Genomic DNA, 15,454 nt, shown 5'->3' with positions numbered 1-15,454 from the left:
AAACAACTGGCCCAGAATTCCTCAGCACTGATCACCTGACTCACCATCAGGGTCTTCCTAAAGCTGAAACAGTACAGGATCTTCTCACAAAATTCTATTTTTCTCTCCTAATTTTTTTTTATTAACTCTCCTCTTGAACTTGAGTAGTTATTGCTAATGAAGATCTTTCACAGCACCTCACTCCTTTATAGCTATACTTTCATTGGAAAAATGGAAGTTGGTTGTGTCCCTTGCATGTAGAACTGGCTGAAACCTGATTTTAGCTTTTCTTTCTGAACAAATTTTCTGGCATTTGATTCTCACATACATGTGGCTAATTGTAAACCAGTATTTGCCTTCAGGTGCCCAAACTATCCTTTCTTCCATGAGGTACAGGACTTCTTCTGATGAAGTTGCCATGCTGGTTGTAAGGTATGTGTAGGAGCCTGTCCTGAGGGAGGGTCTGTGGGGTAAACTTCTCTCCAATCCTGTTTTCACTGACATTACTTGATAGAACCCAGGCTCTTGCTGCTACCTCCACTGTTGGAGGTTTCATTTCCTCCATTGCTGGTTGGGAAGAGAAAGGCATGGAACTGGAAGCCAGAGACCATGTGACTTCGTGTTCCACATCTTCCCACCTTTATACTCTCCTTCACTGGCACCTCTTTCTCACTGCAGTCAATAATGATGCTGTAATCCACAAAGTCCCTCAAACCTCAGGATCTGCCAGGCCCAGAACCAGTTCAGCTGCTGGTGACATGCATGTTAATGTGGCCTCATTTGGAATGACCCAGGGATAGTTTTTGATGTAAGGCTGCATCATGTCCTTGGGTGTGCTGATGCACCCTCAATCTAGGTACCATGGGAGGTGGAGGAGGCGTGTTAGGTGAGCTCAGAGTCAGTGAGAGTCAATTTCTAGGGTTATTTTTTTAACCTCCTTTTAAATTCTTTGTGTCCTAGTCTATGGAAATAGCTGGAGTTGCTTTATCTTGGGCCTATAATTTCTGTTTTGAGAGGTGGTAAAAATGTTTTAGTATACCATCTTGCTGCTTTTACGGTATACAATGTTCTCCTGGTTCTCGTCGCTTCACTTTGCATAAGTTAATATAAGTCTTCCCACATTTTCTGAAAGCATTCTTCTCATCTTTTCTTATAGCACAATAGTATTCCATCACAATCATATACCAGAACCTATTCAGGCATTCCCAAATTTGTGAGCATTTCCTCAATTTCCAATTCTTTGCCACCACAAAAAGAGCTACTATGAATATTTTGTACATATAGGTCCTTTTCCTTTTCTTTAACCTCTTTGGGATACAGACCTAGTAGTGGTATTTTTCCTTGATAATATAAATATGTTTAAAAGACAAAGACATCAATGTTCTGGACTTTCGCTTCTGGGAGTCAAGATGGCAGAGTGAAAAGATAATCACTCATACTCTCCCCTATCAACCTCTTAAAACCCAGAAAATATCACCCCAGACAAAAACCTTGAAACAGCTAAACTAGAAGAAAGATGGAGAGCAGCAGTGCAGCAGCCCAGCAACAGGGATCTCCCAGTGCCTCAGCAAAAACAAAGAAGGCAGAACTAAGAGAGGCCCCAGGTGGATAAGTATCCTGTGGCGTTCATGTGAAAGGAGGTGAAGAAAACAACCTAAAGGCTTCCTAAAGCCTCGGACTTGCTGGTTCCAGCCCAAAACCAGGTGAGCTGTCAGAGCCCTGCAGCCTCCAATTGTGAAGAAATCCTGAAGCCCAGGTGGTAGAACAGGCAAACACCAACACCTGGACCTCCGAGTGCCTCAGTGAGGGTGGGGGGAACTGGTGGAAACCAGCTCAAAAAACCACCAGATGCCTTGGCACTCTACCTCAAAGGAATCTCCCAGTGCATTAGCAGAAACCAGGGAGACAACACTGCAGGGGGCCCCAGGAAGACAAACACCTTGCAGCACCCACTAAAAAGGAGCTGAAGAAAGCTAAAGGAAAGGAAAAACAGGCAATCTAGAATTGCCTGAAAGTTCCAGCCTTGCTGATTCCAGCCAAACACGAGGTAAACTGCCAGAACCCTACAGCCTTCAATTGCCAACATAAGAGGCCCCAGCACACAAAGCCAGTGAATAAGACAGGCTCCCAACACAAGAAGCTTGGGTCAGTGTCCTTTGTTCCCCAGCAGAAGAGCTCAATCTCTTTAAAGTCCAGGGAATAAAGAAACATCATGAGGAAAAAGAAACATACCATAGATTCATATTATGAGGAGTGAAGATCAAGACAGAAATTCTGAAGAGCACAACATTGTCAACAAACCCACATCTGCAAAAACAAAAGGGAGTATGAACTGGTCTGAAGCCCAAAAAGCCTTCTTAGAAGAGCTCAGGAAGGATTTTAATAGTCAAATGAGAGTAGAAGAGTCCTTCAAAAATATAATTGGCCAATTGGAAAAAAAATACACTGAAGAAAACAAGTCCCTAAAAAACACAATTGGCCAATTGAAGAAGGAAGTACAAAAACTAACAGAAGAAAACAATCTGTTAAAAACTAGAATTGGACAAATGGAAACTAATGTCTCTATGAGAGAGCAAGAATCAGTCAAACAGAAAAAAAAATGAAAAAATAGATGAAAACATAAAATACCTCATCAGTAAAACAACCAACCTAGAAAATTGATTCAGGAGAGACAATTTAAAAATTATTGGACTACCTGAAAATCATGATGAAAAAAAAGAGCCTGGACAGTATCTTTCAGGAAATCATACAGGAAAACTGCCCAGAAGTCCTAGAACCAGAAGGGAAAATAACCATAGAAAGAATTCACCACTCACCACCTGAAAGAGATCCCAAATTGACAATGCCAAGGACTATAATAGCAAAATTACAGAATTAAAAGATGAAAGAGAAGGTGCTGCAAGCAGCCAGAAAGAAACAATTTAAACATCAAGGAACCACAGTCAGGATTACACAGGACCTTGCAGCTTCTACATTAAAAGACCACAGGGCATGGAACATGATATTCCTTTAGCAAAGGAGCTTGGAATGCAGCCAAGGATCAATTACCCAGCAAAAATGACCATCATTTTTCAAGGGAGGAGATGGATATTCAGTGAAATAGGAGACTTCCAAATTTCCTGATAAAAAGAGCACAGCTCAACAAAAAATCTGATCTTCAAGTACAGGACTGAAGAAGGACATAAAAAGGTAAATGTGACAGAAAGATACAATATGTTGTTAATAAGGGGGGGAAGTTTAAACCCCTACAAGGGAATATGACACTTGCAACCCTTGAGAACTGTATTGTTATTACACCATGTTAAAGGAGTATACATAAAGAGGGTAGATATTTGTTGACTTTGATGTAATGATAAAAAAAATCTAATCAAGTGGGTTAAATGGATCCACATAAGGGGATCAATATGACCTTAGAAAATGTACTGAGAAAACAGGAGGCAGACAAAGGTAAATTACATTACAGGAAAAGATACAAAATCCTACTTCAGCAGAGGGAAAGAAGGGAGTGGGTGGGGAGCATTGTTTGAACCTTGCTCTTATCAGAGTTGGCTCAAGAAGGGCATAACATAATCACTTAGTTATAGAAACCTAATTTGCCCTATAGGCAGTAGGAGGGAAAAGGGGAAAGAAAAGGTAGGGGGGAAAAGAAAGGGAGGGAGGTGAGAAAAGGGAGGGAAGAAGCAGTAAGAGTAAAGGGGAAGAGAAGGGAAAGGGATAATAAAATGAAGGAGGGACTGAAGGAGGTCGTGGTCAAAAGCAAAACACTAGTGAAGGGGGGAAAGGAAAAAGGAGAAAGAAAAGTATAAATGGGGGGAAAGAATGGAGAAAAAGACACAGATAGTAATCATAACTGTGAATGTGAATGGAATGAATTCTTCTATAAAACGGAAATGGATTGCAAAATGGATTAAAAACCATAATCCTACAATAAGTTGTTTACAGGAAACACATTTGAAAAAGGGTGACACATACAGGGTAAAGGTAAAAGGCTGGAGCAAAAGTTAGGTATGATAGACCTCTGGAGAAAACTGAATGGGGATTGAAAGGAATATACTTTTTTCTCAGCAATACATGGCACATACACAAAAATTGACTATGTGCTAGAACATAAAAACCTCACAATCCAATGCAGAAAAGCAGAAATATTAAATGAATCCTTTTCAGATCATGATGTAATAAAAATTATATGTAATAAAGGGCCATGGAAAGATAGACTAAAAATGATTGGAAACTAAATGATCTAATCCTAAAAAATGATTGGGTCAAACAACAAATCATGGAAACAATCAATAATTTCATTCAAGAGAATGACAATAATGAGACAAAATACCAAAACTTATGGGATGCAGCATAAGCAGCTCTTAGGGGAAGTTTTATATCTCTAAATGCTTACATAAATAAAATAGAAAAAGAGGAGTTCACTGAATTGGGCATACAACTAAAAAAACTAGAAAAAGAACAACTTAAAAATCCTCAACTAAACACTAAAATAGAAATATTGAAAAATAAGGAAAAATTAATAAAATTGGAATTAAGAAAACTATTGAACTAATAAATAAAATTAAGAGCTGGTTTTATGAAATAACCAATAAAATAGATAAACCTTTGGTTAATTATTTAAAAAAAAAGAAAACCAAACTACTAGTATCAAGAATGAAAAGGGTGAAGCTACCACCAATGAAGAGGAAATTAAAACAATAGTTAGGAATTATCTTGCACAACTATATGCCAACAAATTTGGCAATCTTCATAAAATGGATCCATATTTACAAAAATATAAATTGCCCAGATTAACTGAAGAGGAAGTAAAATATTTAAATAACTCTATCTCAGAAAAAGAAATTGAACAAGCCATTGATGAACTTTCTAGGAAAAAATCTCCAGGGCCAGATATATTTACATGTGAATTCTATCAAACATTTAAAGAACAATTATTTCCAACACTATTTGGGAAAATAGGTGAAGAAGGAGTCTTACCAAATTCTTTTCATGATGCAAATATAGTGTTGATGCCTAAACCAGGAAGAGTCAAAACAGAGAAAGAAAATTATAGACCAATTTCTCTAATGAATGTAAAGGCAAAAATTTTAAACAAAATACTAGCAAATAGATTGCAGCAACTTATCACAAAAATAATATATTATGACCAGGCAGGATTTATACCAGGAATGCAAGGTTGGTTCAATATTAGGAAAACTATCAGCATAATTGAGCATATCAACACCAAAACCAACAGAAACCCCATGACCACCTCAACACATGCAGAAAAAGCTTTTGATAAAATACAGCACCCATTCCTATTAAAAACACTAGAAAGCAAAGGTATAAATAGAGTCTTCCTTAAAATAATAAGTAGCATATATTTAAAACCTTCAGCAAGCATTATATGTAATGAGGACAAACTAGAAGCATTTCCAGTGTGATTGGGAGTGAAACAAGGATGTCCATTATCATCACTGTTATTCAACATTGTACTGGAAATGTTAGCTTTAGTAATAAGAGAAGAAAAAGAAATTGAAGGCATTAGAATAGGCAAAGAAGAAACAAAGCTGTCACTCTTTGCAGATGACATGATGATATACTTAGAGAATCCTAGGGAATCAAGTAAAAAACTACTGGAAATAATAAACAACTTTAGCAAAGTTGCAGGCTATAAAATAAACCCACATAAATCATCAGCATTTCTATATATTACCAACAAAGCCCAACAGCAAGAGATAGAAAGAGAAATCCCATTTAAACTTACTTCAGACATTATAAAATATTTAGGAGTCTACTCCTCCGAAAAAACCCAGGAACTCTATGAACACAATTACAAAACACTTTTCACACAAATAAAATCAGATCTAAATAATTGGAAAAACATCAGTTGCTCATGGGTAGGCTGAGCTAATATAATAAAAATGACAATCCTACCTAAGCTAATTTACTTATTCAGTGCCATACCAATCAAACTACCAAAAAATTTTATAGAGTTAGAAAAATAATAACAAGATTCATTTGGAAAAACAAAAGGTCCAGAATATCAAAGGAACTAATGAAAAGAAATGCAGGGGAAGGTGGCCTAGCAATTCCAGATCTTAAATTGTATTATAAAGCAGCAATCATCAAAACTGCTTGGTACTGGCTAAGAAATAGGGAGGTGGATCAGTGGAATAGGTTAAATATGCAAGACACAGTAGTCAATGACTATAGTAATCTATTATTTGATAAACCCAAAGACCCCAGCTTCTGGGATAAGAACCCACTCTTTGAAAAAAATGCTGGGAAAACTGGAAAAGAGTATGGCAGAAACTAGGCATAGACCCAAATCTCACACCATATACCAAAATAAAGTCAAAATGGGTTCATGACTTAGATATAAAGGCTGATACCATAAGTAAACTGGGAGAACAAGGAATAGTTTACCTATCAGATCTATGGAGAACAGAAGAATTCATGACCAAACAGGAGATAGAGAACATTATGAAAAGCAAAATACATAATTTTGATTACTTTAAATTGTCAAGTTTTTGCAAAAACAAAGCCAATGCAACTAAGATTAGAAGGAAGGTAGAAAATTGGGAAAGAATTTTTACAACCAGTCTCTCTGATAAAGGCCTCATTTCTAAAATATATAGAGAATTAAGACAAATTTATAAGAACACAAGCCATTCCCCAATTGATAAATGGTCAAAGGATATGAACAGACAGTTCTCAGATGAAGAAATTCAAGCCATCTATAGTCATATGAAAAAATGCTCTAAATCATTATTGATTAGAGAAATGCAAATCAAAACAACTCTGAGGTACCACATCACACCTATCAGATTGGCCAACATGACAAAACAGGAAAATGATAAATGTTGGAGAAGATGTGGGAAAATTGGAACACTAATGCATTGTTGGTGGAGTTGTGAAATGATCCAACCATTTTGGAGAACAATTTGGAACTATGCCCAAAGGGCTACAAAAATGTGCATACCCTTTGATCCAGCAATAGCACTTCTAGGGCTATATCCCAAAGAGATCAAACAAATGGGAAAAGGACCCACATGTACAAAAATCATAGCAGCTCTTTTTGTGGTGGCAAAGAATTGGAAATTGAGAGGATGCCCATCAATTGGGGAATGGCTGAGCAAGTTGTGGTATATGAATGTAATGGAATACTATTGTGCTATAAGAAATGATGAACAGGCTGACTTCAGAAAAACCTGGAAAGACTTTTATGGTCTGACGTTGAGTGAAGTGAGCAGAACCAAGAGGACTTTGTACACAATAACAGCCACGTTATGCAATGACCAATATTGTTAAACTGAACCCTTCTCAGCATTATGAGGATCTAAGACATCTCCAGAGGCCTCAGGATGGAAAATGCTGTCCACATCCAAAGAAAGAACTATGGAAGTCGAATCGCTATCACTTATTTTTACCTTCTGTTGAGTTTTGTTTTATCTTTCTGATGGTTTCTCCTATTGGTTTTGATTTTTACTTACAACTTCACTAATGTGAAAAAATATTTAATAGGAATGCAAATGTAAAGCCTATATCACATTGTTCACCATCTTAGGGTTGGGGGGAGGAAGGTGGAGAAAAACTTTCAGCTCAAAAGCATATGGAAGTGATTGTTGATAAATCAAAATAAATTAATAAAATTTTTAAAAAAGGAAAAGACATCATCTATTTAAAAGTCTAGTTTGTAAAATGGAGGAAATATTCACAAAGAAGGATGAATCTACTTAAGTCAGTGAATTTGGAATGAAAGGCAGCCTCAAAGACTTGAGATGTATCCATTTGAGAAGTGCAATGAAAAGCTAGGTAGTGTAGATATTCCATATACAGCTTCTGAAGACCTAATAGCAAAACCAAAGCATCTGTGGTAAAAATAGGTTAATAAAAATAAAATTGTCCTTATGCTTATAATGTAACAAGATGTTTAAGAAGGCAATGAATGAGGTGCAGTCCATATGGAAACAGTAAAGGCAGCAACTTTCCTGAGCTCTGCCAAATTCCTCTCTAAATAATGTTAAAATAGTGCCCAAGAAGGGATTCTGGAGTTGCAAAAACAACTTTAAAAATGAGGAGAAAGAATTTTCCACCCAAGATATTTTGGAAGGTCAGCAGGAAAGGTCTCTCTTACTGGAGTGAGAGTAGAGTGAAGTCCATGTCATCACAGATCTCACTCAGTGGAGCCTTGGGGGTGACTGAATTGGCAGTGATGCTGTGGCTTCCTAAACTCAACTCACAGACAGTGAGAAAGGAGGATAACTGATCAGAACAAGATTACAGGGACCCTTACCTGGGACTGGAAGTAGGATTCTATTGTGCTGCCTATATGTGGTTCCAGGTTGCAGTCACAGCATGTTGTTGTGAGTCAAAATTCTCAGAATTCAATACAGAAATATTAAATGCATCCTTTTCAGATCATGATGCAATAAAAATTACATTCATAAAGGTATAAGGAAAAATAGCTTAAAGTTAATTGGAAACTAAATAATCAAAGAATAAATTATAGAAATATTCAATAATGTTGTCAAAGAGAATGGCAATGAGGTAACATACAAAAAATTATGGAATGTACCCCAATTAGTAGTTAGGGGAAATTTTACATCTCTAAATATTTACATCTATGGAATAGAGAAAGAGTAGATAAATGAATTGTGCATAGAAATTAAAAAAAAAACCTAGAAAAAGACCAAATTTTAAAACCCCAATTAAATCCTAAAAATCAAAGGAGAGATTAATAAAATTGAAAGTAAGAAAACTGTTGAACTAATAAATAAAACTATGAGCTGGATTTATGAAAATCTAATAAAATAGGTAAACCATTGCTTAGTTCGATTTCAAAAAATAAAGAAGAAAGCCAAATTCCCAGTATCAAAAATAAAAAGAGTGAATTCACCACCAATGAAGAAAAAAAAACATAATTATTAGTCATTATTTTGCTCACTTACATACCAATAAATCTAATAATTCAGCTGAAATGAATGAATATTTATTAAAAGTAGAATTTGCACAGATTAACAGAAGAGGAAATAAAATACTTAAATCACCTTTTCTTGAAAGCGAAATTAAAGAAGCCATAAATTAGTTCCTTAAGAAAAAATCATGAGTGGAGCAGCTAGGTGGTGCAGTGGATAGAGCACTGGCCCTGGATTCAGGACAACCTGAGTTGAAATCTGGCCTCAGACACATAATACTTACTAGTTGTGTGACCCAAACAAACAAACAAACAAAAAACCATGAGGACCAGATGGATTCACAAGTGAATTCTACCAAATGAATTTCAATGCTATATAAACTGGTTGGGAAAATGGGCAAAGAAGGAGTCTTACCAACTTCCTTTTAAAACACAAAGATGGTACTGATAGCTAAACTCAGAGGAGCAAAAACAAAGAAAACTATAAACCAATTTCCCTAATGAACATTCATGCAAAATATTTAATTAAAACATTAGCAAGGACATTACAGAAATAGATCACAAAAATAACACACTATGACTAGGTAGGATTTGTTCTAGGAATGCAGGGCTGGTTCAATATTAGGAGAACTATCAATATCAATAACAGAAACAACAAAAATCCTACAATTATCTTAACATATGCAGAAAATGCTTTTTATAAAATTCAATACTCATTCCTATTAAAAACACTAGAAAGCCTAAAGATGGGACCCATTCTTAAAATGATAAATAGCATTTCTCTAAAACCATCTGCCAGTATTATCCATAATGGGAATAAGCTAGAAGTTTTCCCAGTAAGATCAGGGGCGAGGAAACTAAAAAACTAGTTGAAATAATTAACAACTTTAGTGAAGCTGCAGGCTATAAAATAAACCCACATAAGACATCAGCATTTTACATATTATCAACAAAGTCCAGCAACAAGAAATACAAAGAGAAATCCCATTTAAAATAACTGTAGACAATATAAAGTACTTTTGAGTCTACCTGCCAAGACAAACCCAGGAACTATATGAACACAATTACAAAACACTTTTCACAAAAATAGTGCCAGATGTAAGCAATTGGGAAAATATCAATTGCTCATGGGTAGGCTGAGCCAATAGTATGAAAATGACAATTCTACCTAAATTAATTTACTTTTTAAGTGCCATACCTATCAAACTCCCAAACATATTTTATAAAGCTAGAAAAAACAATAACAAAATTCATCTGGAAGAACAAAAGTTCAAGAACATTAAGAAAGTCAATGAAAAAAAAAGGTGTGAGGGAAGATAGCTTAGTCTTACCAGATCTGTATTATAAAGCAGTAATCATCAAAACAATCTCGTATTGACTAAAAAAAATAGTGCTGTGGATCAGTCAAATAGACTAGGTATATAATACCCGGTAGCAAATGACCACTATCTTCCAGTGTTTGATAAATTAAGGATCCCAGCTTTTGGGAAAAGAACTCACTATCTGATAAAAGCTGCTGGGAAAACCAGAAAGAAGCTTAGCAGAAACTACATATAGAAAAACATCCCACAATGTATACTAAGGTCAAAATAGGTAGTTGATTTTGACATAATGGGTACTACCATAAGCTAATTAGTTGAGCATGAAATAGTTTACCTGTCAGATCTATGGATAAGGGGAAAATGTATGACAAAACAAGAGGTAAAAAGTGTTGTAGGATGTAAAATGGATAATTTTGATTATATTGTATTTAAAAATGTTTTGCACAAACAAAACCAATGCAACCAGGACTAGAAGAAAAGCAGACAATAAGGGAGAAAGCTTTTTACAGGAAGTTTCTCTGATAAAAGCTTCATTTGTCAAATATATAAAGAACTGAGTCAAATTTACAAGAATATAAGCCATTCCCCCAACTGATAAATGGTCAAAGAACATGAACAGGCAGTTTTTGGATGAAGGAATCAAAGCTATTTTTAGCCATTTGAGAAAATGCTCTAAACAACTATTCATCAGAGAAACCCAAATTAAAACAACTCTCAGGTACCACCTTACATCTATCAGATTTGCTAATATGACAGAAAAGGAAATGACAAATGGTGGAGTGGATGTGGGAAAATTGGTACATTAATACACTATTGGTGGTATTGTCAACTGATTCAACCATTTTGGAGAGATATTTGGAACCATGCCAAAAGGGCTATAAAACTGTACATACCCTTTGACTCAGCAATACCAGTATGAGGTCTGTTTCCCAAACAGACTTTTTTTTTAAAGGAAAAGGATCTATATATACAAAAATATTTATGACATCTCTTTTTGTGGTAGCAAAGAATTGGAAATGGGGTGCCCACTGATTGGGTAATGGCTAACAAGTTTTGGTGTATGATTGGGCTAGAATACTACCGTGCTATGAGAAATGATGAGCAGGATGCTTTCAGAAAAACCTGGGAAGACTTAAATGAACTAATGCAAAGTGAAGTGTGCAGAAGGAGGAGAACATTGTACACAATAACAGCAATATTGTAAGATGGTCAAGTGTGAATTACATAGCTACTATCAGCTATATAATGTTCTAAAACAATTCCGAAGGACTTATAATGAAAAATGCTTTCCAACTCCAGAAAAAGAACTGATGGAGTTTGAAGGCAGATTGAAGTATACTTTTTTTTAATCTTCATTTTTCTTGTTTTTTTTTCCTGTTTTCTTTCATAACATGACAAATTTTAATGATTGCACATGCATGCCTATATCAAATTGCTTGCCTTCTCAATGAAGAGGAAGTGATGAAGAGAATTAGAACTAAATTTTTTAAATGAATCTTAACAATTTTTACATGTAATTGGGAAAATATTTTTTAGGAAAGCATTTTATTTTGCTTAGCAGCTAGAAACAGGCAAGAACAGATGAGTCATGGAGCCAGGAAAGGGCAGTTACAGCAATAAGAAAAAGGTTCATGAATTGTAAAGCTTATAATACTATGTAGTAACAAGATTATCTAAATTGTACTTTGGAGTTTGTTTCCTTTTATTCCTAGCCCATTTACATTACTTTTAGGTTGAAAGTAGAAGTCATTCAATATGTAGTATTTTCTTAATAAATGTATTCCTAGAGAAACAGGAGAGGAAAATATAGAATTTATTCTATACCTCCTAGTTTTAGTTATTTATATCAGAAAAAATCCTCATTGGATCCTAAGTTACCTCAAAAAAGAACCACCATTTTCTTGATAGCAGCTGCCTGAAATATTGGTACAATATATGGGGGGAATTAATCCACCTTCATGGGAATGGTTTTATAATCTGAAATCTATATTTTTGATAGAAATGTCACAGCGATTTAAGAGAATCAATGGTATGCCAAAAAAAATATCACAATCATTCTTTTATTTTCTTAACCAAATATTTCTTCATTTTTTGTTCAGTGATCTGGAACATTGCCTACCAAGGGAATTTTTCTCACAAAGAACTAGTGATTCTGAGCACTGTTATCTGCCTGGCATGTTCACACAAAAATAAAACATTGAAGCAACTGTGTATATAATATAAAGAAAGGGATAGCAAAACACTTTTGCTTTATGTATTTGGATATTTCTGAGAGTGAATGTTTTAGCTTATTGAATTCGAGTAGGTAGGAAGAAGCTAACTTTTAGTTAAATTATCAAAGCATTTATTTATTTCATTTTAGAAATAACCTACACACTTTATTGGTGAAAAATACACTGAATCTATTTAGATAGACTCACATAAAATGTTTGTAGAGGGTAAACTTTCCAATATAAACTACCTATACAAGAAAAATTAATTATAACATTTATATGAGGAAGTGGTGGTGGGTAGGAATCCACAGTAAGAATAAGATGGTACATAAAAAATGTAAAACTCTTTCTCCACAATGATTCTGTAAGATAAGAATGTTATTATCCCCATTTTATAGTTTACTAAACTGAGGTTCTGAAAAGATAAATGTGTTAATACTCAACAAATTAAAAAAAAATAAAGGAGGTATTTGAACCTCATCCCCTGACTCTAAGTTCAATAGTTTAGGCAATCCATCTTGCCACATTTTCTTTGATAATAACTTGCATTTATTTAGTGCTTTCAGGTTAAGAAAGTGATTTCAATTTCAATGCATTCTCTTTTCTGTGAATTTCTGATCAACACACATTTAGGTACTGCATTATCCAGATAATCATTTACATTACTTTAACATGTATAGACCTAAAAAAATGTAATGATCAATGATGCAGCTAGACATAACATCCAGGTGTCCAAAATCATTTTACGCTGTGCACTAGGTGCTTCTGATTCTTGTATATAAGCATAATGATGATAATTAACCCAGAAGTTAGAAAGCTTATATGATTAAAGTAATAGCACTACATCCACCTCAAGTTGGTGAATGATATTTACATGTTAACAGAAGAATTTGAGTTAATATGAGAGTCTTGTATATTGAGCAATAAAACCAGGTCAGTGCAATCTAAAGACCTGGTGATGTTATTTGTCAATCTGTATCCCTGGGACAAAATCCTAATACATTTACTATTCCTATTGTTATATCATGGATTTGCTTCCAGAGAGACTCTATTTCTTTTCTATGTTATAGCAGTGGGTTCTTTACTACTTTGATTATTCATTTTAAATTAAAAATACATAGTTTGTGTAAATTAAATAGATGTTCAAAATATAATTATAGACAAGGATGTACTAGTTTTGTTCAAAAAAAACCTCTTAAATACCACCCTCACTTCCTCAACCCTGTGAACAACCAATGCCAGCTTCTTAGCACAGAATCAAATAAAGTAAACTTAGTTTCTTAAGTATTTATTGCATAGAAAGGTCATATGAGCTAAGTACTGAGGCAGATACAAAGAGGATGAGTAAAAAGATAACAGAGTCCCTGCCCTCAAAACTCTTTCAGTTTACTGAGGGCTAGGAGTAATAAGTGTATAAGTAAATACTGAATAATTCAAGTTAAAATCTGATACATGTGAATCCCTTTGCCCTAAGCATAGTATCTGACACATATTAGGTACTCAATAAATGTTTATTGAATAAATAAATGAATGAATGAATGGTTCATAGAGAAAGAGATCACTGATTCCTAGGGAGACAAGGAAAGGCTTCAGGGAGAAGGTGACAGCTAAGCTGAACCCTCGGGGAAGGGTAGGAGGGTTGAGGGGATGATATCAAGAGTAATAATAATAAAATCTAGTATCTATATAATTCTTTAAGGTTTACAAAGCATTGTACAAATATTATCTCATTTAATCCTTACAACAACCTTGGAAAGTAAGTGCTATTATTATATCCATTTTACAGATAAGGAAATTGGGACAAATAAGTGTTACTTACCCAGGGTCATAGAACTAAGAAGTGACTAAGGTTGGGTTTGAACCCAAGTCTTCCTGACTCCAGTTCCACCAATCAATCTAATGGGCCATCTAACTGCCTCTATTAGACAGTGAGGGAACTGAAGGCATTAGGACCCCAAGTGATCAATTGTGGGAACTGAGTGAACCACAATAACTCTATCTTGTGACTCAATTCTGGAGCTAGCTTAATTCCAATTGTATTCAATTATGAGTTTCTTCCAAATCTGGTCTTTAGAGAAAATTTTATTCAATTGTGGGAACTCAGGGAAAACCATTGCCTTGTTTGAACCCAGTCATGTGTGGTTGTGAGACTAGACTACATATTCCTGCTGCTTAGAGACTCTTAACTAAGGAACTAGATTGTGCTGACCGAAGTCAGATCCAAAGAGTGATGCAAGGTGTTTTATCACAAGTGTGCATCTCAAGCAACCTACATGTCTTATCTGAAAACTGGCCCCACACTGATCAATCAGTTATTATTTCTGTACTCCTTTCATTGTTTATGGACACTTTGAGGAGTAGGGCACCTCTTTGTACAGAAATCAAGAAATTGCACCTGTTTGCTTTCCCTCTCTTAACTTAGAAATTCCTAACTTTGCCTCCAATTAGAAATCAGAATATCTAATGTATTGTTTCTTTTTAATTAACTGGCTTTATTTGGTTGTTTTTAATGTGTAAAAGTCTGTTTTCCCATTTTCTGGGCCCTAAGCTAAGAAGATATGGTCCAGTTTGTTGGTCAATTAGTATAAATTGCTTAATAAATTGATATGCTCAGAAGATTGAGTCTTTTGTTTCCTCAGTCATTTCATCTTTCACCCGCCACAACAGGAAAAAATGAATATAGCACCTACTCTATACCAAGAACTGACTTTACAAATACATGTCATTTGATCCTCACAAAAACCTAATGGGGTAGGTGCTGTTATTATCCTTATTTTACATTGAGGAAACTCAGGTATAGATTAAAAGACTTGTCCAAAATCACAAAGCTAGTAAGTGTCTGAAGCTGGATTTGACTCCAGATCCAGCCAGCATTCTATCTTCTATGTCACGTAACTTTGGCAACTGATTATGTGTGAGAGATGAGGGGGAATAAAGGTTTTGAGTCTGGGAAACAATGTCATGGTCAATAAAAAAAGTATACTTAGAAAGATGGGCAGGTTTGGCGAGAAGTGTAGGGGTGGAGTGGCACAAGCAGAGAT

At 35.1% G+C, this 15,454-nt stretch overlaps 1 pseudogene; it reads right to left on the bottom strand.

Annotated features, from left to right (window-relative positions):
• Nucleotides 1-8,372, bottom strand: part of LOC110220435 (general transcription factor IIH subunit 1 pseudogene) — a 9,527-nt pseudogene extending 1,155 nt beyond the window's left edge.
• Nucleotides 8,373-15,454: the final 7,082 nt, after the last annotated feature.

This window comes from Phascolarctos cinereus, unplaced genomic scaffold, assembly GCF_003287225.1.
Source record: "Phascolarctos cinereus isolate Bilbo 61053 unplaced genomic scaffold, phaCin_HiC Scaffold_4;HRSCAF=312, whole genome shotgun sequence".
NCBI lineage: Eukaryota > Metazoa > Chordata > Mammalia > Diprotodontia > Phascolarctidae > Phascolarctos > Phascolarctos cinereus.
This window is presented reverse-complemented; position numbering and strand designations above follow the sequence as displayed.